Below are 25215 nucleotides of genomic sequence, written 5' to 3' on the forward strand. Positions count from 1 at the left end.
TGAACTCCAGGGAACTTAAACATTTACATATCAGAAAGATATGGCGGCACCAACAAATAAGATTGACAGTGGATGACCGCTGATCTAGGTGGAAAAACCGGAGGAGTATAGTCATAGTGGCCAAAAGAAGAAACTATTGCAAGAAAGAAAGAGAGACCCTCGGTGTCAAAAGCTGCTAAGAGACTAAAATAACCAATTTCCATTAAATTTGGCAGTGAAGTGGTGAAAGTCTTCACCATGGTCTGATTTAGTTGGGTTGAGGATAAAATATTAGGTGAAGAAGTGGAAGCAGTGAGTCTAGAAATAAGATTTAAGGAATTCCCTTCTATTAATAATTTTTGAAAGTTTTTTAAAACCTTAAAATTTTATTTTATCCCAACATATATTTTTGCATTTGTTGAGAATGATTTTTCTCTTACAATCTGACGATGCTGATAAGCCTTTACTTATTGTATGATGTTGAAACATCCTTGCATGATGGGAAAACTCCATTTAATTATAATGTATCATTTATATAGATACATACAGATAAGTATGTTGAATTCATTTTCTTAGGAATTTCCTATCATGTTCATAAAAAAGATATGATTGTTTTATGATTTTCCTTTCCTTATGCTATCCTTCTCTAGCTTTAGTTTCAAAGTAACACTTGCTTCATAAAATAAATGGGGTAACTTTTCCATCTTTAAGCTATCTAACTTACATAATACTAGGATATCTGCTTAATTCTTATAAAACTTTCTGTGTCCAGGGTCTTTGGAGATTAGGAGGTTAGGAGGGTATAGAAAATATTTGACTTGCAGACCTCATTGTTTTAATGGTTACTGGTTTACTGTTATTTTGTTTTTTTGTTTTTTTTTCTAGAGTTAATTTTAGGAGGTCAGTCTTTTCTTATTTGCTCTCAGATCTTTTCTTTGCTTTCCTGCTGCAAACTACATTTCTGAGAGTTCCTATCCAATTAGCTAGTTTGGGTCAATATTAAGCATTGGCAGAAGACTGGTGGGTAGGAGGAAGGGAGAAGCCTACCCATTTTGCCTGTCTCCTCTTGGTCTCAAGTGGTGGCTGTCTCTTCTGGAGCTCAAGCTTCCATGGTCTGTTCCCTTTCAGCCCCTGCCACAAATCCAGCTCCCATCACTGACCTCATTCATACAGTGCATTAGTGCCAGTTTCCCCCTTGATCCCTCCAGCCCTAGTGGTGGTAACAGTTTCCTGATAGTACTAATCTTAGGGTTGTCTCACCACCTGATGTTTCACTTTGAAGTTCTCCTATTGTAACAAATCTCCTGTATTAAATTCTCTCATCAGACTACCTGGAGAGGCTTTGCTTTCATGACGTGGACCATGATTGACCTGGATAGTTTATATTTTTCTGAAAAATCGTGTACTTCATTTGGGTTTTCCAGATTATTGACATACATATGAAAAATCATTGGTTTAATATTTAAGATACTAAGAATCTCTACCCCATCCATAGTTATGTCCTCTTTTTCATTCCCAATATTGTTTATTTGTGCCCCCCTCTCCCCCGCCATCTCTCCCTATCTCTCTCTCATTCTGTCCCTCTGTCACGTGTGCACACATACACACTTACTCAAGTCTTGCTAAAGAGCAGACTGCCCCAGAAAATATATCCAAATGGAGGAGGGCACTATACTGTGTATACTGAATTAATGTACAAAAATTATCACTGGAAAGATGAGAAATAAAATAACATTGGTTGTTTTTCAGAGGGAAATTGGATGGTTGTTTAAAAGACATGAAAAGAAAGCTTTTAATTAAAAACATAGCAGTTCATACATTTTGAATTTTGAACCATGTGAATGATCCCCCAATTCAAAGAATTAGATTTAAATAGTTTAAAAGAGCAGATTTTGGGTTTTCTTGCTTTCTCTTATTTCTTTATTTTCTATTTTGTTAATTTCAGCTTTATTATTATTATTTCCTACCTTTCACTCTATCCAGGTTTATGCTTGTTATTCTGGCTCAATTATTTTCAGTGTTCTTATCTTCTTAATAACTGAATTTAAGGCTAAATTTATCTTTAAGTACCATTTTAGCCTATCTCAGTTTTTGACAGGTGGCAATTTCATAGTGTTTATTTCTAAATATTTTATTATTTCCACTATGATTTCCTACATAATCATTGGATATTTAAATGTATCTTTAATATTCCAAACATATGTGCTTTTCAGATTTTCCTTTTCCTGTTTGTTTCTAATTTAAATGTACCATGACCAGAGACTGTGGTCTAGATGGCAACTTTACTTTAAAACTTATAACCTCAGGCAGCCCCAGTGGCTTAGCAGTTTAGCGCTGCCTTCAGCCCAGGGTGTGATCCTGGAGACCCGGGATCGAGTCCCACGTCAGGCTCCCAGCATGGAGCCTGCTTCTCTCTCTCTGTATCTCAAATAAATAAATAAATAAATAAATAAATAAATAAATAAATAAACTTATAACTTCGCTTGTACAGTTCATTTTGTACAAGTTCCACCAGTGCTTGATTAAAGTGTACTTTCTATTACTTGGATGTGGGATGTGTGTGTGTGCACCCATATTAGCTCAAACTTGGTAACTCTATTGTTCAAAATTTTATTTCCTTGTAATTTTCTTCTGATTAATTAGTTTTGATATAAGTATGTTAGAATACACACCATATTTTGCAAAATTGCCTTTATAATTATCAGTCTTTCTTTGCTGATGTCAAGATTATGTTGTTATTTGCAGAGAAGTTGATGAAAATTATGTATTCTTGGTGGATTGGTACTTATGTAGTATATCATTTTTATCATTATTAATGCTTATATTCTAGTTTTTCTAATATTAAAAAAAATCTCTAACATCTGGTGTGTATGTGTGTATTTACCTGGCATATCTAGTTCTATTCTTTGTTTTCAAATTTTCAGAATCTTTTTAAGCTTTGTATTTTGAACCAAGCACAGAACTTAACTTTTTAAAAATACAATATGTTGAATGAAAGAAATAAAAAAAGTCTATTTTCAGATAACATGATTGTATAGCTAGAAAATCCAAAGGAATCTATTTACCACCACCACCACCACCAACAACAACAACAACAAAACCTCCTCATAAGTGAGTTCAGCAAGTAAAAGGACATAAGATCAACATGCCCATATCAATTGCATTTCTATATATTAACAGCAAACCAGTAGAAATTGAATTTTTTAAAAACAGAATACTATCTACAAATGTTCCAAAGAATATAAATATTTAAGTATAAATCCAATAAAAATGTATAGAATCTGTGTGATAAAAATACAAAAAGATGATCTGAATAAATGAAGAGATATACTGTGTTCATGGATTGAAAGGCTCAACACAATACAGATGTCAATTTTGCCAAGTTTAAAGTGATTCCTATAAGAATACCCGCAAAATTTTTTGTAGACATAATTAAGATTACCTAAAACTTCTGTGAAATAAAAAAGGAACTAGAATAGCTAAAACAATTCTGGGGAGTGGAAAAAAGAAGAAAGTAGGAGTAATTAGCTTACCCAATTTCAAGACTTATATGGCTACAGTAATCAAACCTGTATGTGATGAGTGGAGGGATAGACACGTAGATCCATGAGACAGAATAGAGAAACCTTAAAGAAATCCACAAAAATAGACTCAACTTATTGTTGAAAAAGGTGCAAAAACTTGAATCTATAAAGGGAGAAGCTGTTAATTTGGACTTCATCAAAATTAAAAACTTTTGCACTGGGAAGGGCTCTTAAGAGGATGAAAAGACAAATTCCAACCTGGAGAAAATATTTGCAAAACATATATCTGACAAATGACTTGTATCTAGAAAATATAAAGAATTCTAAGTAGAACAGTAAATAAACAAATAATAAAATTAGGAAATGGGCCAAAGACATGCCCACACACTTCACCAAACAGAACATATAGATGGCAAGTAAGCACATAAAATGATAGGCAACTTCATTATTCCTTAGGGAAATGTACATTAAAATGACAAGATATCACTACATACCTACCTGAATGGATTAAATTAAAAATAATGACAACATAAAATGCTGCAAGAATGCAGAGAAACTGGATCGCTCATACATTGCTTGTAGGAATGTTAAATAGTACATCCACTCAGGAAAATTGTTTGGCATTTAAAAAAATTGAACATGTACTTATCATATGATTTAGCGACTTGAATGAATGGAAACTTATGTTCATACAGAAACTTGTACATGAATGTTAATAGCAGTGTTATTCATAATTGCCCCAAATTGGAGACTATCCAATTGTCCTTCAAAGACTGAATGGATAAATTGTGGTATATCTATGCCAAGGAAGAATACTCACCAAGAAAAGGAAAGAAATTTTGACAAACATAATAACCTGGATGAAACCCAAGAGAATAACGATGGATAAGAAAAAAAATGTTCCATACTGAATGATTCCATTTATACAACACTGTTGAAACAACAAAATTAAAGAGATAGAGAAAAGATTAGTGGTTGCCAGGGGTTAGGGATGGGTGGGAGAGGAAGTGGGTGTGGCTTTAAAGGGGTAGCAGGAGGGAGCCCTAGATAATGAAACAGTTTTCCATGTTGATTGTGGTGGTAGCTGCAGCTCTCAATGTGCAGGCAATTTTTCCGGAAATCTTTTGCACTTTGTAATCAAAAAAGCAAAATAATGACAACCTGAAAACGGAGAATGTTGTTACTACTACAAAGTACATTTTCCACACAAGATGCAGAAATCTGTGTTCTTGGAGTTAATCATCACATGGAATCTAAGGTTCTCATCAATGAGAATTACATTTTAATTTCATATTCATACAGCACATGGACAATTAAAGTTATTCTTTCTAGCTCAGTGTGTTAAATACCGGATGCCATCTGCATTAATATATTAAAAAATTCATTCAACTTTGAAGAAGTACGTAGACATTTGGCCTTTTAACAACAAGATTTCATATACTGTTGTTTAGAAAATCATTCTGGAAAGCAATCCTATCTAAAAATTTAGGTGAAAGAAAGTTTAAAGACTGCTACAAGTTTTCCCTTTGACATAGTCTAGAGTACAATTAGGAAAAGCTCTATTCTAAAATAATTGCTCTCTAATTAAAGAAACAGTTGGAAAGGATTTCTTACTTTAAGTCCTTTCCTGAAATATAAGTTTTTATAAATATCCATCTGTCAGGTTTTAATTTCCCTTATCATTATGGTTATGTAAACACAAGTCTCAATTTTAAATATGGGTTTTTAAATTAGAAATGCAAGATACATCCCTTGAATGTTCTCAATGTATCATTGACTAAAATAATACTAATCTGTAGGAGGCAGATAGGAAACTTGGATAATAAGTTTTCTTGGCTAATTTTTAAAAATACAGTAGATTGGTAAGTTCCTTTGGTATGCAAATTTCATTTCACAATCATTTATTATGATTAGTGATATATTTGAATATGTCTTTACTACTGTCTTTTTGTTTCTTTTTACCATTCTTTTCCTTATCATAATTTTCCTTCTTTTCTTGCTTTCTGCTGAGTTGATAAATGCCTTTATTCCATTTTTAATTTTCTTTGCTGATCCTGAAGCTGTAAATTACCATTCTATCCTTGTAGTTACCCTTATATTTTTAACCTATGTAACTATAAGTTTTTATAGAAAGTTTTAAATTATTATTTATTACCATTCTCCTAAACACATTGAGAGTCTTAGCATGATTTAGACATAGAACTCTTGATATTATTATTATATAGAGTTTTAGTTTTTTCTTTTTTTAATCACAAAAGGTTTATTATTATAGTCAATGGTTAATTAAAACATACCCACTTATTTTCTCAACTTCTTTGCTTATTATTATTTCTTTCTCCAATGTCTCCCTAGCCTGCCTGATTCAAATCCTGATTCTTACTAGCTATAGGATTTTAATCTTTCTGTATCTCAGTTTCCTCATTGTGAAATGAGCTTTTAAAATATATATCTACCTCATAGGGTTATTGTGAGGATTAAAAGTAGCTGGTGTATGAAAAGTGTTAGCTATTGTTATAATATTATTATTAGGCTCATTTCTTTATTTTCAAGTTAATTCTGCAGTGGGTCTATGAGGCATAAACTTTCTATGAGTGAAGTATCTATTTTGTCATTCTTTTGCATGATAGATTAGGTCCAGTGTGAGAATTTAGCTAGATAGGAAATTATTTTCCTTTGATGATTTGAATCGTTATTTCATCTATCAATGCTGATAAGGAGATTGCTGCCTGCCTAATTATCCTTTTTTATAGGTAACATGTCTTTTTTCTCTGGTAGCTTTTAGGATTGTCCTATTTGCCCTTGATGTTTTACAGGTTCGCTACAATGTGAACCATTTATTTTTCTTTATGTTGCTTAGAATTTGTTGTGAACTTTTAGTTCAAGGATAGGTGTTCAATTGTGGAAAATTCTCAACCATTGCCTCTCCAAATATTGTTTCTCTGTCTTTCTCTTTCATCTGTTTTTTCCCTGGAACTCCTATAGATTTATTTTGGAGACTCTCCATCTATTATTCATGACTCAACTTCTCTTTCATAGTTTTTGTCTTCTTATGCTGCATTTGGTGTGAATTCCCCAGCACTATTTCCAATTCTATCCTTGGTTGACTTCAGTCTTGACTTTATCCCATCTATTAAGATTTTTAATTTTAAAGGATGTATATTTTTCTAAAATTTCTAATCAGTTCTTTTTCATATCTTCTTATACTTAAGGATGTTCATTTTTAATTGATTCCTATAGCTACTCAACTATGTAAGTATCCAGTCATGTGTGGAGGTAAGGAAAATTCAGGACTGTGGCCAGTTAAATATTCAAGAGGGTAATGTCTTACATTTATTCTACCTTATTTAGTTATAATTTTCATAAGTTGAGTGCCTATTTTATGTAAAAATAATTCATTTGCAGTGATGAAGATTTTTTAAAATGTCTTATCTTCTGTTTAGCACCCTACTTCATCAAGCTCAGGGAATCAACCATCTATCTGCATCAAATATAGTCACACTGCAACACACATTCCAAGAAAAATCACACTGAGGTAACAGACATGCAAAAATATAGTCACTTATTCCTTCTCAGGCAGTGCAACAGATCCAGGTTAATTTGCTTGGCTCATGGAGGACGGTAATTAAGAACTCAATGGAGATTACAGAGTCCAAGATAGCAGAAGAGTAGGAGCACTTAGTTTTGTCTGGTCCCAGGAATTTAGCCTAGATAGTTATCAAATCATTCTGAACACCTGCGAACTCAACCGGAGATCTAAGAAAAGAATAGCTGCCACTCTACAAATAGAAAAGCGATGACTTTCTGTAGGAATGATAAGACAGAAAAATTCACCTCAAAAAAGAGAACAAGAGGCAGTGCTTGTTGCCATTATATCCTAATCAGTATGGATATAAGTAAGATATCAGAACTAGAGTTCAGAATAACAATTATAAAGATACTAGCTGGGCTTGAAAAAAGCATAAAAGACACTAGAAAATCCCTTTCTGGAGAAATAAAAGAACTAAAGTCTAATCAAATAAAAATAAAAAAGACTATGAATAAGATGCAATAAAAATGGAGGCTCTAACTGCTGGATAAATGAAGCAGAAGAGAGAATTAGTGATATAGAAGACAAAATGATGGAGAATAAAGAAGCTGAGAAAAAGAGATAAACAACTAGATTATAGATATAAACTATAATCTAGATATAAACTAGATTATAAACTAGATTATGAGGGGAGAATTCAAGAAAGAAGTGTTATTATAAAGTGAAACAGTATTAGAATAGTTGAGATCCTAGAAGAAGAGGAAGAAGAGAGAGAAGGGCAGGAGGTACACTGCCCTCTACACTCTAGCAGAGAATTTCCCTAATCTGGGGAAGGAAGCAGGCAATGAAGTCCAAGAGGCACAGAATACACATTCTTCTCGAGTCCACATGGAACATTCTCTGGAATAGATCACATACTGGGTCCCAAATAAGGTCTCAACCAGTACCAAAAGATTGGGATCACTCCCTGCATATTTTTAGACCACAATGCTTTGAAGCTGGAATTCAATCATAAGAGGAAATTTGGAAGGAACTCAAACACTTGGAGGCTAAAGAGCATCCTACTAAAGAATGAATGGGTCAACCAGGAAATTAAAGAAGAATTAAAAAAATTTCATGGAAACAAATGAAAATGAAAATACAACTGTTCAAAACTTTTGGGATGCAGCAAAGGTGGTCCTAACAGGAACGTATACAAGCCTTTCTCAAGAAACAAGAAAGTTCTCAAATATACAACTTAACCTTACACCTAAAGGAGCTAGGGAAAGAACAGCAAATAAAGCCTAAATCCAGCAGGAGAAGAGAATTAATAAAGACTAAAGTAGAAACCAATGAAATAGAAACCCAAAGAACAGTAGAACAGATCAATGAAACTAGGAGCTGGTTCTTTGAAAGAATTAATAAGATTGATAAACCCCTGGCCAGACTTATCAAAACAAAAAGAGAGAGGACCCAAATAAATAAAATCATAAATGAAAGACAAGAGATCGCAACCGACACTGAAGAAACACAATTATAAGAACATATTATGAGCAACTATATGCAACAAATTAGATGATCTGGAAGAAACGGGTGCATTCCTAGAGACGTATAAACTACCAAAACTGAAACAGAAAACCTGAACAGACCCATAACCAGCAAGGAAATTGAAGAATTAATACTTATTCTTCTGAAGCTCTTTCAAAAAATAAAAGTGGAAGGAAAGCTTCCAAAACTAATTCTATGAGGTCAGCATTACCTTGATCCCAAAACTAAAGACCCCACCAAAGAGGAGAATTACAGACCAATATCCCTAATGAACATGGATGCAAAAATTCTCACCAAGATACTAGCCAATAGGATACAACAGTACATTAAAAGGATTATTCACCACGACCAAGTGGGATTTATTCCTGGGCTGCAAGGGTGGTTCAACATCTGCAACTCAATCAACATGATATACTACATGAATAAAAAGACAAGAATTATATGATCCTCCCAATAGATACAGAAAAAGCACTTGACAAAGTACAGCATCCTTTCTTTTTTTTTTAATTTTTATTTATTTATGATAGTCACAGAGAGAGAGAGAGGCAGAGACACAGGCAGAGGGAGAAGCAGGCTCCATGCACCGGGAGCCCGACGTGGGATTCGATCCCGGGTCTCCAGGATCGCGCCCTGGGCCAAAGGCAGGCGCTAAACCGCTGCGCCACCCAGGGCATCCTTTCTTGATTAAAATTTTTCACAGTGTAGGGATAGAGGGAACATATCTCAATATCATAAAAGCCATCTATAAAAAGCCCACAGCGAATATCATTGTCAATGGGGAAAAACAGCTTTTCCCCTAAGGTCAAGAACATGACAGGGGCATCCACGCTCAACCACTGTTGTTCAACGTAGTACTAGAAGTCGTAGCCTCAGCAGTCAGACAATAAAAAGAAATAAAAGGCATCTGAATTGGCAAAGAAGTAAAATCTCACTCTTCACAGATGACATGATACTCTTTGTGGAAAACTCAAAAGACTCCACCCCGAAATTGCTAGAACTCATACAGGAATTCGGCGATGTGGCAGGATATAAAATCAATACACAGAAATCAGTTGCATTTCTATACACAAAAATAGACTCAAAATGGATGAAAAACCTACATGTGAGACAGGAATCCATCAAAATCCTAGAGAAGAACACAGGCAGCAACCTCTGTGACCATGGCCACAGCAACTTTTGCATGATCTGTCTCCAAAGGCAAGGGAAACAAAGGCAAAAATTAACTTTTGAGACTTATCAAAATAAAAAGCTTTTAGACAGCAAAGCAAACAGTCGATAAAAGCAAAATACAGCCTACAGAATGGGAGAAGACACTTGCAATAATCTTTTCAGATAAAGGGCTGGTATCCAAAACCTATAAAAAACTTATCAAACTCAACACTCCCCCCCAAAAAAAAAAAATCCAATCAAGAAATGAGCAGAAGACATGAACAGACATTTCTCCAAAGACATACATATGGCCAACAGACACATGAAAAAATACTCAACATCACTCAGCATCAGGGAAATGCAAATCAAAACCACAATGAGATATCACCTCACACCTGTCAGAATGGCTAAAATTAATGTCAGGAAATGACAGATGTTGGCGAGGATGCAGAGAAAGAGGAACCCTCTCAACACTGTTGGTGAGAATGCACGCTGGTGCGGCCACTCTGGAAAATAGTACAGAGGTTCCTCAAGAAGTTGAAAATAGAGCTGCCCTACCAGCGACCAATTGTACTACAAGGGATTTACCCCAAAAATACAAATGTAGTGACCTGAAGGGGCACCTGCACCCCAATGTTTATAACAGCAATGTCCACAATAGCCAAATTATGGAAAGAGCCCAGTTGTCCATCGACAGATGAATGGATAAAGAAGATGTGGTACATGTATACAATAGAATACTACTCAGCCATGAAAAAAAATGGCTTGCCATTTGCAACAATGTGGATGGAACTAGAGGGTATTATGTAAAGTGAAATAAGTCAATCAGAGAAGGACAATTATCATATGGTCTCATTCATATGTGGTATTTAAGAAATAAAACAGGATTATAGGGGAAGAAGAAAAAATAAAACAAGATGGAATTAGAAAGGAAGAGAAACCATTAAGAGACTCTTAATCATAGGAAACAAAACAGCGTGTTGGGGAGGAAGGGGGTTGCAGGATTGGGTAACTGGGTAACAGAGTCATTAAGGAGGGCACATGATGTAATGAGCATGGGGTGTTATACAAGACTGACGAATCACTGACCTCTACCTCTGAAACTAATAATACACTGTATGTTAATTATTAGAATTTAAATTAAAAAATTTAAAAATAAATTTAAAAAATATATATACATATGAGATTACAGTAAAAAATGGTAAGACTTTTATTTTTTAAAGATTTTATTTATTTATTCATGAGAGACACACAGAGAGAGGCAGAGACACAAGCAGAGGGAGAAGCAGGCTCCCTGTGGGGAGTCCCATGTGGGACTTGATCCTGGGACCCTGGTATCATACCCTGAGCCAAAGGCAGATGCGCAACCACTAAGCCACCAGGGTGCCCCAAGATAAGACTTTTAAATTAAGTAATGACATTAATAATCCTACTTTATGAAAATGGGTTATGTGATAGATGTTATATCAACTAAAAAATGTTTACATTTTTAAAGTAAATGAATTTGAGGGCTCTTTTATTTAAAAGTTTACTAGAGAAAATATGTCTATTTATTCAAAATTCTATGAATAAATGATTCATTGCAATATTAAAAAGAAACAGAAAAGAGCTCAATGGATTCAGAATACTACTGGCTTAGCCACAGCTCTAACAAGCTGTCTCCAACCTCCCTTCAGAAAACACCTCAGACTCATTCTTCTGTGCAAGGAGCCCGACTTGCAGAGTCCAAAGGAATGCTGGTAAGCATTTTCCTCACCAGGAGGATGTTAGCACCAGAACATTTACTCAGTGATCCCTTTCAATCTGCAAAATATATAGCCAATTGTCCTGGAGGAGCTCTTTTGTTTTCAAAGGGTGAAATGGTTTTAAGCTAGGACATTTTGTTAATTCTGTTTCATTGGGAGCTCAGACTCAATGTGTCCCTTTTATCTCAAAGGCTCCCAAAGTCCTCAAAAAGTTATGTGCCAGGCGATAACTTGTCATCTGAAGACCGGCCCCCTCTGAAGTGCGGGTCTGAATTGAGTCTCAAATCTAATATTGATTGTAACTCAAAAGCACCATGGGATTGGTTAGAGTCACTGCACAACCAACAAAGAAAGCCTTAGTTTCCAACTTTTTGTACACGGGATTAGGTCTATCAGCACTTGCACATTCAATAGGTTTTATTTTTTATTTATTTTTTCTTTTTTTTTCAATAGGTTTTAAATGCTCAATATTATTCACACATTTCTCAAGAAAATGTATGCAGCTATTATATATCTTTATGCTTGAAAATGTATGAATTTTATTCCTGTAGCCCTTATTACTGTCTTATTGTCTGCGGATTACAACTTGAAATGCAAGAGCCCCTGTGCTCCTCTGTTCCTTAATAGGTCCCTGTGTCCTCACGTTCGGTTCCATGGACCACGGGGGGATAGATTTCTTGATTAGCTTTATTTATGGGCAAGTGTAGAATCTTAGAGTTGGAGATGATATAGACAATACCTTTCTTTTTTAAAAAAAAAATTATTTATTTATTTATTTATTTATTTATTTATTTATTTGAGGCAGCACGAGCAGCGGCAAAGGCAGAGGGAGAAGGGGAGAGATAATCCTCAAGCCGACTCCCCACTGAGTGTGGAGCCCAACTGGGGGCTTGATTGCAGGACACTGAGATAATGACCTGCGCTGAAATCCAGAGTCAGATATGCAACCAGCTAAGCCACCCAGGTGCCCCGGATAATTGTTTTCTGATACAGATAGGTAAACACCAAAATACCAATGAAGTCAAGATCAAACAGTTCATTAGTGTCAGGCCTAGGATTAGAATTTATGGTTTTAAGTTCCTGGTCTAATGTCCACGAAAGCAGAAGAGCCTGTAAATAAATATGAATATTTAGTCCATTCAGAAACCACCTGAGATATCCCTTATACTTTGTAATGAGTTTTTTAGTAGTATAAGAATTGTTACTTCTGACATGTTATAAGCAAAATCAACAATCTCATGGAACCATTATGAGGTACTTAAGAACTTGGTTTTGAGGGCTCTGCAAAGTAAAGGAAGATAGCCAAAGGAGCTCTCTGCAAATGGGCAGTTTTCCCAGATAACCCCAGAAGGAGAAAAGAATGAATGAATTAATGAATCAGAGTTCTTTTAATAGTCACATTATGATGTCTAACTGTGAGTGTAAGGCCCTATGACTTCATCACAAAATTTAGCATTCTGGTTGAAAATGTGGACTGAACGTGCACGCTTTTAAGACACTAAAATTTGAACAACATCTTGTCACTAACGAGAAACTGAGTCTAGTGGGAAAACTTAGGGAAACTTTAAATTCATCGTACATACAAAACCTTTTTAAAATCACAAGGATTTTACAGGTCCACTCTCACCATCACAGGTAGCATATTTCCGAATGCTTGGGGTGTATCGGGTAACCTCATTTTATCCCTCAAATAAACTAATTGTGCGGTAGATCTGATTATCAACATTGCCTCCATTTTATAGACAAACAGATTTAGACAAGTTATGTAACTTGCTGGGGATCATGTAACCAGGAGCAGCAGGGCTGGGATTTGTACCCAAGTCTGACTATACAGCTTAGCTCCAAGTCACTACGATATGTAAGCTCCACTTGATTCCAAATGGGGACGAAGGCTCATGAAAGGAGGTATTTCTATATGTCCAGTGCCCAGAACTGTGCCTGACACCTAATGGTGCTTGTAAATATTTGTTGAATACACACGTGAAGAAGTTTACAAGGGTAAAAAGGACTGTGTGCCTCTTCAAATGGGCTGGTGATGCTCCTACCAACTTAACCATGTATGTGTAACCCGAAAAAGGTTTTCAAGCAAGCCTTTGCTGTTACCTTGTTAGTTTCTACCAAATTGCTTCAAAGCTGCCACAGTGTGAACTGCAGGGGAGTCCCCTGAGCTTTTCACTGTGTGTTTACTCTCTGCTGTGCTGTTTCGCTGTGAACTGGTGACATACTATATGGTGGGAAACATTTTTTTTTTTTTATCCTTGAAGAATACATTTAGGGGATAGTCTTTTTCATCCTTGCTTGCTTCTTCAGTGTCTCTTAATGCATTTGCAGGAAGTATGTTCTGAAGGGGAGACCCTGGCAGTTGAGTGTGGTCTCTGGAGCCTGGCCTGGGCCAGAATCCAGGTTCCACACCTTATCAGCACGTGACTTTAGTAAAGTCATTCCTGCCTCACTTTCTCATTCAGAAAATGCTCTGAGCCCCCGAGGACTGTTGTGAGAACTAAAGGAGTTAATTTATGTAAGAAGCATGGCATAGCGCCCGATATATAGTATGTGACCAATAACTGTTAACCGTAACCACATCGAAAGTATTTTGTTTCGTTCAATGTATAGAAAGAAATTTAATTAATCAGCAAACAGGTATTGAGTCGCCCTTGCATGCCAGCCTCTGCTCCATGTGCAGAGGATACCAAAGTAAGGCAGCCGTCTGCTTTCATGGGCTTCATGTTCTAGGAGGAGTCTCAGAGGATAAAATAAGATGCACTGTACATTGGCTGGTGAAACATGCCTCAAAGAAGAGTAAGAGGACGTAGGGAGGTGGAGAAGATTATTTCATACGAGGCGGCAGAGAAGGTCTGAGGGACACACTGGATAGCTAGGAAGAGTATTTCAACAGAGTGAAGTCCTGAAGAAGAAGAAGGAAGAAAGAAAGAAAAAGAAAGAGAAAAAATAGGCAAGGAGGCAAGGAAGCAGTGACCTGGGGGTGGCCGATGACAGAGCCAGTAAGGCAGCAGGGGCAGCCAGGTTGTGCAGAGGCCCCGAGGAGGACAGCAGACTTTACCCTGAATCAGATGGGAACCGTTAGTGGGTTTTGAGCAGAGGCTGGACGTGATCTGACCTGTTGGGAAGGGGCACCATCGTGGCTTCTGTGCAGACAGTCGACTTTAAAGAGGCAGGGCCGGAAGCAGGAAGACCGGGAAGGATGCAACGGCATTGGGCCAGATGAGAGATGATGGAAGTTTAGGCCACGATGGTATAGGAGGCACGATAAGCAGCAGTCAGGTTCAGGTTCTGGGTGTGTTGGAAAGGCAGCGCTGACATGGTTTACCTTGAATGGACCTTCAGTGTGAAAGAAAGGAGAGTCAAGGATGACCCCAAGGTTCTTCTTCTTGACGTACTAGTAAACTCATTTAACCATTTTTTTCTTTTACAGGGAAAGGAAGAATGTATTTGTCAGGGAACTCCAGAGAAACAGAATCAATAGGATGTATATAAACATAGAGAAAGAAATCTGTTATGAGGAGTTGGCTCACATGATTATGAGGCTGATAAGCCTCAGGATCCGCAGGGCAAATTGGCCAACTGTGGGCTCAGAAGAGCTGATGATGTAGTTTCAGTCCCAAGGCCAGCAGCTCAGGACCCGGGAAGGGCTAATGTATTTCAATTCAAATGTGAAGGCAGGGAAAGAAATCCAATGTTCTGGCATGAAGGCAGGAGGGATTCTCTCTTACTTATAGGGGGCCCAGCCTTTTTGTCCTATTCGGGTCTTTAGCTGATTGGATGAGGTCCACCCACCTTGAGGACCATAATCTGCTTTTCTGTCTATTGATTTAAATGTTAATGGCATCCAGATGGATGCACCTGGGTGGCTCAGTGGGTTAAGCCTCTACCTTCAGCTCAGGTCATGATCGCAGGGTCCTGGGACAGAGTCCTGCATTGTGCTCCCTGCTTAGTGGGGAATCTACTTCTCCCCCTCCCTCTGCCCCTCAACCCCTGCCCCTGTGCATGCTCTCTTCTCTCTCAAATAAATAAAATCATTTTAAAATGTTAATTGTATCCAAAAACACTCTCAAAGAAACACTTCGAGTGATATTTAGTCAAATATCCGGACACCCCATGGCCCAGTCAAGTTGACATACAAAATTAACCACTCTAGAGGAGGAGCAGATTTGTAGAGGAGAACAGGAGTTTTGCTTTGAACGTGGTAAGTTAGAAATAGTCAGTGGACCTCAAAAAGAGAGATATGGGTCAACAATTGGGTATAGAGACCAGTGTCCTTGAGATACTGTATTTTTCTTTTCCCTTGTACATCCCATACATAATCCTGATATGAAATTTCTTGTGTTAACATCGACTTTGACTCTGTCCTAGTTATTAAGATTAAACTGCTAATTTACTGACCCAGCTATACGAGAAAACTTATTCCTTAACATATAATGGCTTCTTAGTTTTTTGAAACTTCACCTTTCCTGGTTCATCCTTCTGGATGCTCTCTTCTCATCTGTCCACCTGGAAAATACCTTTTTGAAGATTCATGAGATGGTATAACCTTCTCCCTGAATCTTCCTGAATTGTTTAGGCAAAGTTTAAACAATAGATGCTCCCATTCACACTTCTCTTCAGATTCTCCCTCCTTTCCTTTCTTCCTTTCTCAATTTTTCTTTTTTGTAGAAAATAGAAAGTTTTCTTTTTCTCTCTCTAGTATATACATTTACAATTAAAGCAATAAAGAAAATAAATGATGGGAAAAAAGCATGTAAAATCCCGGGGTAATAATGTTTAGGTTTCAGAGTTTGCTAGATTTGCTTACCCCAAATTACATACTTTTTAAAAATAAGAATGTTTTTGTAACTTGTTTCATAACCTGCTTTTTATAATCAACAATATGTCATGACCATCTTTTAATGTCAATCAATTAGCTACGTATGACTCATTTTAACAGTTGCTTATTTGAGTGTATGGATATAATATACTTAATTTATCGCATCTCCCAATGAGAGTTTCAGTTGTTTTCACTTATTTTTATCTAGAATAAATAATGCAATGATTCATATGTAGCTTTACATGAGCCTTTTTCATGATTGCATATATCTCATTATTTGGATATAATATTATTTATTCAACCGGCCCTAACTGATGGATGTGTCGATCACACCACACAGACACACACACACAGTTGAGAGAATGGAAGGAAGGAGGGAAGGAAAGAAGGAAAATGTAGGAGAAGGGAGAATTATTGGCTCACATAATTGGAAGTTCCAGGGTATCCTGGCTCTAGACCCAACTGGATCCAGGACAGAAATGGTGCCATGAGAACTATGTCCATTTCTTGGCTCTGCTTTCTTCTCAGTTGGCTTTATTTTCAGACTGTGTCCCTATTATATCAAAGCTGGCCCCAGGCAGCTCCAAGTTTATATTGTCCTTGACTTCCAAGATCTCTGAAGGAGAAACTGTTCCTTTTCTGGTAATTCCAGCAAAATTCCCAGAGAAAGCTTTAACTGGACCAGCCTTGGTCACATGACCATCTTTGAATCACTGTTATCAAGAGGAAGGTGACCTGGGTGACCAACCTGCCCCTGGAGCCAGGAGAAGAGTTTGGTCTCCCCTTCCCTCTGCAAACTTCATGGGCTGAGAATGTAGGTAGGAGGGTTTGGAAGAGGTATAGGTGTTCTGTTACCAGATGACACAGGTATGGTAATCGAGAAGGCCAAAACAACAATGCAATACTTCGGGTGGATTAACAGAGTTAAAAAAAAAATAGTGCTTTTTGTGGAGAAAAAAAGTTTTTAATGACTATAAGTCTATATAACATCAACCTGCAAAATGTCCATGGTTGGAACTTTATTTTAACCAACAGATGCCACACTGTTTCTATTTTAAGGTTGGGTAGACTCCTGCCCCTTGCCAATCAGCCTTGTCTTCTTGTCTTTTTGCAACATCTGTCAGTTACTCATCCATGGATGGTGAGCGGAATTGGATCAGTGAACTTCCACTGTCCCCGGCAGACATTACTTCATCCAGGTCTGTTCCTTATGGCAGCTGAGGTATTACAGACTTTTTTTTTTTTTACTTATCCCATGCTGAAGATTTTCTTTAACAGAGAGTTGGCAGGAGGGGACACAGAGGCAATGAAGGGCATTGTAGCCAAAGCTGAGATCTTTGTTTTGAATCTCATGGGAGATTATTAGGTAACTAATACACTGATCCCCAAGTTGTCACATTTTGCATTTGATTATTTTCTGGTCTCACCAAAGGCCTGCATATAATCTGAGGCAAGACTATTCCAAAGCATATGAATGACCTGGGTAGGTTAATCATTTGGAGCCTTTGAAATCACTTTATTTGGCATTTAGGAGAAACAGAGTTAGCAGAAAAGCTTCCATCACCAGTAGCTGTCTCCCCTCCACTGTCCAAAACTTGCATGACGCCCCACTCAGTAGGACAAAAACCTGGTGACACCAAGACACACCCTTGTTAGCACGCAGATTATCAACTGTCTACCTTTGCATGACTCTGGGGTCTCGTAAACTCCACCCCACCACTATTCCAGGCCGATAATCCTAGTGTTCCTTCTGAGCATGCATAACACTACCCAGTTGGAGTTCTAGAAAAACAGTTTTCTCCATCTCGTTGCAAACTTAGTTGGGGCCGTTCTTAAACCTGCCCGGCTGGGAGGAATGTATAGAAATTTGATGAAGCTGACATTTAGCAAGTGGATCATTAAACTTTGGAGCCAAAGTTAACTGATTCTGAGCCAACGTGACCTGGGGTTTAGTGACACTGAGAAGAGAATGAAATGATAGTATGTATGGATTAGAGGGTGTGGGTTGGCTGGGGGAGGGAGGGAGAGTTTGCCAGCAAAAATAAGATGAAACACAGAACTATTTTCAAATTCTTTTTAGCTGTGGAACCCTTTATTCAAAGGAAATTTTACTCCAAGTTGGAAAGGAAGGCAGTTGGGTTAAAGAGTGGCCAAGACCCAATCATTCCTCCCCCAACCATACAGCAGCAGCCCCTGAGGCCCTCTGGGGAATTCTCAGGGCTCAACATGGCTTAAAAACTGCTGACCTGAACTGTCTACTAGAGTAACAGTGAAGAATGTAGTTTGCTCAGAGACAAACTGATGCTGCCTAGGCTCTGTTCCAATGTTAAAAAGGGAGCACGGCTGAGGAACAGACAAGATGAAGCCATTAAACAGGTAGCTTTGTGCAATTTTCCATCAGACAATGAAAGTGAGGCTTTGTGTTCTTCAACTCTTCTACCTTATTGTCGCCTACCATTTGGATGGCATGGAGAGGATGGGAAACTTCTCCTTAATACCAGGTGTAACTCCAACTAAGCCTAGGTTAACAGTTTTTTCCAGTCCCCTTCTCACTAGTTTTGTTTTAACTGTGACAAATCTTTTCCTAACCCTCCCTCAAGCTCCGGTCAATCAAGAGCTGACGATACTCCTCTCATGTCAGCCTGTTGTGTGATTTACATTTCCTGTAGCTCCCTTGGAGAGGAAAATGTTTCTGTTCAAATATGCATCCCTTGCACCTATCACAGGACTTGCCAATAGTCAATAAATATTTGCTGAATGGATGACAAGAGTAGAGACAGGGCTACAAGCCCCATAGAACAGCAAGAAAACGACTCAAGGGGCTTCTGGACAGGGGCGTAAGACAGGGGCTTGAGGGCTGATTTGAATACAAGTTATATAAACTCTTTAAGACTTCATTTTCTCAATCATAAAATTGGAGTCTTCACCATAATATGGTGAAGTTACATTGTACTCAGGCACGAGGTGCAATTATCTTAAGACATTATCCATGAAGTAAAATAAGTATACATGATTTGGTACAGCCCTCTACTGACTCTCAGCTACTCTAAAATAGTTCCCTTCACTGTTTCTTTTTTTAGTGCAGATGAAGTAGCTGTCACACATACACACACACACACACACACACACACACACACAATGAGAGCATATAGTTGAATTCCTGTTAAAGGCACATTTTGGCCAACTCTGGTTTACATACCTTCTAGAGTTGCTGAGATTAGGCTGGTGAACGTATGAAAAAAGCCTGGCCTAGTCCCTGACACACAGCCATGGGTGTAGGATTAATGTGAGCCCTTTCCCCTGGCACCCTGACAGCAGGGTGCAGTGAGAGGATCTGTGAGAGGCTGGATCGACTCTCATCTGCCTTCCGCCCCTGAGCTTCTTCAAGCCGATTTATAAACTACCTCAAACCCCAAAGAAACAGCATCTTGAAAAATAGATCACATCATACTTTGATTTTCTTATATTGCATCCAAATGGTTCTTACAAAACGGCAGCACAGTATTTCTCTCCTCTGGGACAATAATTCAGGACTGGTCACGACTCCCTTTCCAATTTTGTAACTTTGGTGAATTGTGAATTGTTTGCTCTTTCCCAAACACTCACTCCTCAAACACTGCTACGGAGCTCTGTCCTAGCCAGGCTCTGGGCTAGGGCCAAAGACCAACAGAACACAAGTGAGAGGTAAACAAGTAAAGGGACAGTTATTAGTACAATGTGCTCAGGTAAGTGCCAAGATGGGGCAACGGTCACAATTTGCAGAACACCGAGGGACTGGCTAACCTAGAACGGGGGCTGAGGAAGCAAGGGGGAAAGACAGCTTTCTGGAAGAAAGGCTCCTGAGCTGAGTCCCTCCTCAACTACAACAACATGCCTCTGCTAAAGTGAGATCTAGGTAAAACACAGTAATTTTAGTCTCATAGAAAGGACCTTAGGAACCTATTTCCATGTCATGCTCCTTCAATAACCTGTGCTCTGGGGTCAGAAGGTCTGGGTTTGAATTCAGACTCTGCTACCTTTAATCTGTGGGGATTAGTTTGGGGAAAGTTAAGTTCTCTGTGCTTCAGTTTCTTCACTAATGAAGTGGGGAAAATAATCGAACCTGAAAGAGAGCCGGGTTTCTTTTCCTTTTTCTTAAAGATTTTATTCATTTATTTGACAGAGAGAGAGAGAGCAGATGTGGGGAGTGGCAGGCAGAGGGGAGAGAGAAGGAGGCTCCCCACTGAGCAGAGAGCCTGGCATGGGGCTTGATCCCAGTATCCTGGGATCATGATCTGAGCCAAAGGCAGGTACCTAACCGACTGAGCCACCCATGGGCTCCAAGAGCCAGTTTTCAATAAATGCTGACCATTAAAATTATATCCTATGCTCTTGCTGATCACCAACAAATGCTTACAAGAAAGTACAATTATTCAGCTCTTTATTTGTTAAATAATTGTTTCTAAAGTTAATAGCTTTTCTGCTGATAAGCCTTCAATAAATAAAAGATTTTTATCAACATTTCCCCTAATTTCAAAAGTCTTCAATATCTTACATGGAAGCCAGACCTTGTTCAAGATGGATGCCTTATATAAAATTATTTAGCACTGAGAGTAGAGGTAGATGTGCAACGCAATGAAAGGGTCTTAAAAATTTTGTCTGCTTGTCTGAACAAGCAGATGTGGACTGATGGTTTTTTTTTTCTTATTCCTGATATTAACATGAATGTCTGTCTTTAATAGGTATAAAATCTGACCTAAGTTAATAATTATAAATGTAGGACTTTTTTAAAAAAAGATTTTATTTATTTATTCATGAGAGACACAGAGAGAGAGGGAGAGGCAGAGACACAGACAGAGAAGGACTTTATTCAAGAATACTTTGTGAACTAGTAATTCTCTAGTAGAGACAAGCTAATCATGGCAGTGGTTCTCAAGAAGAGGAAGGGTAGAAAAGGTGTGCAGAGGTAGTTAAGTCTATTATGTGGTTGATTACTCCCAGAGGCATGTTCTCTCTCCTAATAACCATAAAACTATTATATACATATATATATTAAAATACATGAATAAGAAAATAAACCCTATTAATTCATATTCCTCTCAAAAGTTGTGACATGGTCTAGAGATTAGTAAACACTTTCTTTCTTAATACAAAGTGAGAATGAATAATGTACAAGGTCTTGCTAGAAATATCTAAATACCTAAGGAAACGTACTTTGACACACCCCTAGCCCATGGGGTATGTCTCCTATATACAATTGGTTTAGTAGGTAGAAGGAGCTTATTAAAATAACTCCAAGAGGCCAGTAATTGTTGGACTAGACAAAGCACGTGCTTCAAAAGTAATGAAACTCTATATCTTTTAAGCTATTACATAATTAAGATTTTCAGTTAAATACAGCTGACCTTTCCCCCTAATAAGGAGGTTTATTATATGGAGATAGATATTTTTTTTTTTTTTGGAGATAGATATTAATATAGCACACTTGAAGTGCTAATGCTGAGAAAGGCTGGTCAAATCCACCCTCCTGGGATTTGTGCCTTTGTCTTGCTACTTCCTGACTGCTCCAAGGTCAGAGCGCAACACAGGGGGTAACACTGGGGAAAGGCCTTGAGCCCTGGGTGCTAGGGATGGGGCAGAGCAGATGGTAAAGGGAGTGCATCTTTGTCAGAGGCTGCCTGCCCAGGCAATCTTTGTGAACTTAAGTGGATTTGGAACTGTCTTCGATTTTTGCTCTCTCCTACTCGGAGCTTTCTCCAATATGTTTCATTTTGTGGCCTATAACAGGATTTGGGCATTACTAGGTTAAACACAGCTGAACATGTTTTGCTGCAAGATTTCTTGCGGCCTTCAGTGTGGTCATGAATCTTCGACAGAGACAGTACCATCTCCTAAACTTACTCGGCTCAGGAGCCTTTCTGGTGAAACATTTTATAGAACCAGTTTCTTCAGAAACACAGAAAATGCTATATGAACACATCTGTTGCATTGCCAAAGTAAAAAGCGTGAATCAGCTTTAATCCTTTCAATGGGAGCATTGTTGCAGGGATATCATCTACACTTCTGGATGGCCTTGCACAACCTGGATCCCGCTGCCCTCCCCAGCCTCAGCCTCGTTTCTCAGCACATCCTCCCACCCCCACACTCCTGTGAATGAACCACTGGAGGATTTGCTGGAACAGCCTTGCTCTAGCTGTCTCCTAGCTCCTCACTGCATACTGCACCCACCAACCTTTGCGCGGCTTTCTCCTGCCGGGTGTTTGGAGTGAGTTCTGGGGAAGCCTTTTTAGAGCCCCATGTATGCACTTGAAGTCTCCTTGATGTGTTCTCATACCCGCTTCATATTAGTTCTACCACTGCATCTACTGCTCTGAGTCTAGTTGGTCATCACTGAGGTTGGGGTTGGGCTCTCGAGTGCTGTGCTGTATTAACAGCGCTTAACACAGGCTCTTGGCACACAGAAGGCCAAAGCTGTATTTGTGAAATTGTGAAATATGATAGCTCTTGCTAGATGGTTGATGGCACACTCACTGCTGCTAGTAACTCAGGACCACCAGGGCCCACTCCGTGGGTAAAGGTTTGCTTACCTTTAGATGCGCAGCAGAGTACTCTTATGGTGTAGTGATAAAGAGTCCTATGATCCACATAAATAGGGAAGCAGAAGTGGCACCTAAGCTGGAGTTTCTACCCAATGACCTCTTTTTTGACACAGGAACACTGGGTCCTATCAGATGGACACAGAAGGATGATGCATCGTTGGCCTAAAGAAAAGGGAATCTGGTTCAACTCCTTAGAACTGCCAACTTTGGCTCAGAGCCAGAGCCTCAGGACAACTTGGTACAGGTACTTATTCATTACGTTCTTTTTTTTTTTTTTTTTGGCCTTCGAAGAGATATCATCAAAGTCTGGGGAGGCAGCCACATAATTTCTTTCTTTCTCATTACTGCTATGGCATCTCAGATTTCTTTGCTATTCTAGACCAACAGCACTGATGATGTGTCCATAGCTCCCATCTAGAAGTTTTTCTACATAGCAGGCTGAAAGAAAAGATAAAGGTGGTTCTGCTATCGGAGAGTATGGTAGGGAAAAGGAGCTAATATGGCTTCCCCAGGACTTGGACTTCTCTAGGACTTTCATGGAGTTCTTTGGGATGGTGACCAACAAGGCTGGCAGCCTCGTGGGAGTATATCACGAGAGTCTAGAAGTAGCCAGTATGAAAGCTTCTGTCTCTTCTAAGGTCACTGGAGCAGATTAAGATCTCTAATTCAGCATGACTTGACTCTGTTGCTCAAGATGCAAGTCTCATTCACTTCCTGCTTCTTTCTTCTAATCAGCCAGCACAATTAGGATGGGGTTTCTGACCTCAAATATGTCACAGTTCCACTGCACAGGTCAGTTTTCTTAAAGACTCTTCCCCTGTTTCCCAGTACACAACTTGACAGTCCTTTCTGTCCCTACATTTTGGTCTTGGCGCTTGTGGCTGCCATTCCCACCATCCTGATGAGATGAAAGGCGGGTGCCTCTGTGTGTGTGTGTGCACACGCACGTGAACATACACCCATGAGGAGTCGGCCTTTCTTTTTTGTATGGTCCACTCATGCACCAAAGTAGCAAACTATGCTGTAGTTGTGCAAGAATAGCTCCATTTGTCATTGGGGAACTCTAGGGTAAAGCCACAAAATGTGCTCCTCCACCTGTTGGCCCTCAAAGGGAAGGATGCAAATTCTTGTGTATTTTTGGTTTCCCTTCATGATAGGAGAGGTAAAGAGCCGGACAGGAATGCATTTTGCTGCTATGTTGTCCTCTTTTTTTTTTTTTTTTTTTTTTTTCAGAATTGCCAAATTCTCAATAAAAAATTAAATTCTGAGCCACAGGAAAGAGCTAGCTTTAGAACTCAGGTTTCAAAACTGAAGACCCAGTACTCAAGACCCTGTAAATCAAACTATAGTCTTTTATGGTTGATGCACATGCTTGGAGGGAGAAGGAATAAGAATTAAAGCATAGTGAAGAGAGATTAGCGTGAATGCAGAGTCATAGCTTCCTCTCTGCAGTGAAGCCATGTGTTTCCTGAATTAATAGAGATATTATTTAGTTAACATGTGAAGAAGACAAAGACTACTTTGTGATGTCTTTTTCTTACAATTTTCTGTGTTTTTAGAATCTGAATTGATTTCTCGCTATAGAATTAATTCAGTAAAATTTTGTAACAGACTTCAAGGAGGGGCAGTTACGACACAGAAAGTTGCACGTTAACTAAGTAGTCTTCTGAAATAGTACAGCAGCGTCAATGAAAGAGACTCTCTCACGTTGGTTTCACTACTTAAAGGTAATCTCACAGCACATTAATCAATATCTTGCTGCCCGCTTTACCATATAATCCAGGGATATTAAAGATATAGTTTACCATATAGGCCTGATTAATTGAAGAAAAATATAGCTTCTTATTGCTGACATTATGAGGTTAGAAATAGCATCCTATGCTAATCTGCAATGCCAAGAAATGAAGATGGTTTAAATCAGATCTCATGACTAATGCATGAGATCCAAAGTTCTTTTATTCCTGGCTATTTTAGAAAACTGGGGTGTATTTTTACCCTAAAAACTAATTCTATAAGATTTACTGAGATAATACAAAATGCCTTATTATTAATAGCCCACAATCAAGATTTTGTACTACCCTTGATCACAGAAATGCTGTTTCTCCATTTAAAATTTTTTTTTAATTATGTGTATACGATTAGGTAAGTCCAGGTTCAAGGATATTATATTTGATCCTTAGTTTTGTTTTGTTTTTAATATTCAGTAACTGGAAAGATAAAGGAAAGTTGAGATTGCTTTCTATGGTAGTTATTCAATTTTAATTGTACTTACTGTGCTTTCATTTACGCAGAAAGAAATATATCTAGCAATAAGGTAAGCCTGTTATTTTTGCTTGTTTTTGTTTTGGTCATGACAAACTGTGAA

The 25215-nt window shown here is 38.2% G+C and overlaps 1 non-coding gene across 1 annotated transcript in view; it reads left to right on the plus strand.

Moving 5' to 3' along the window:
• Positions 1-25215, plus strand: part of MAML3 — a 193278-nt gene that overhangs the window by 167296 nt on the left and 767 nt on the right. Inside the window, exons 26-30 of the transcript XR_005373867.1 lie at positions 11382-11444; positions 17397-17494; positions 22964-23094; positions 23230-24577; positions 25142-25164. This is a non-coding gene — a transcript (mastermind like transcriptional coactivator 3). The remainder of the gene's footprint in view (positions 1-11381; positions 11445-17396; positions 17495-22963; positions 23095-23229; positions 24578-25141; positions 25165-25215) is intronic.

This window comes from Canis lupus, chromosome 19 (genome assembly GCF_011100685.1).
Source record: "Canis lupus familiaris isolate Mischka breed German Shepherd chromosome 19, alternate assembly UU_Cfam_GSD_1.0, whole genome shotgun sequence".
Taxonomy (NCBI): Eukaryota; Metazoa; Chordata; class Mammalia; order Carnivora; family Canidae; genus Canis; species Canis lupus.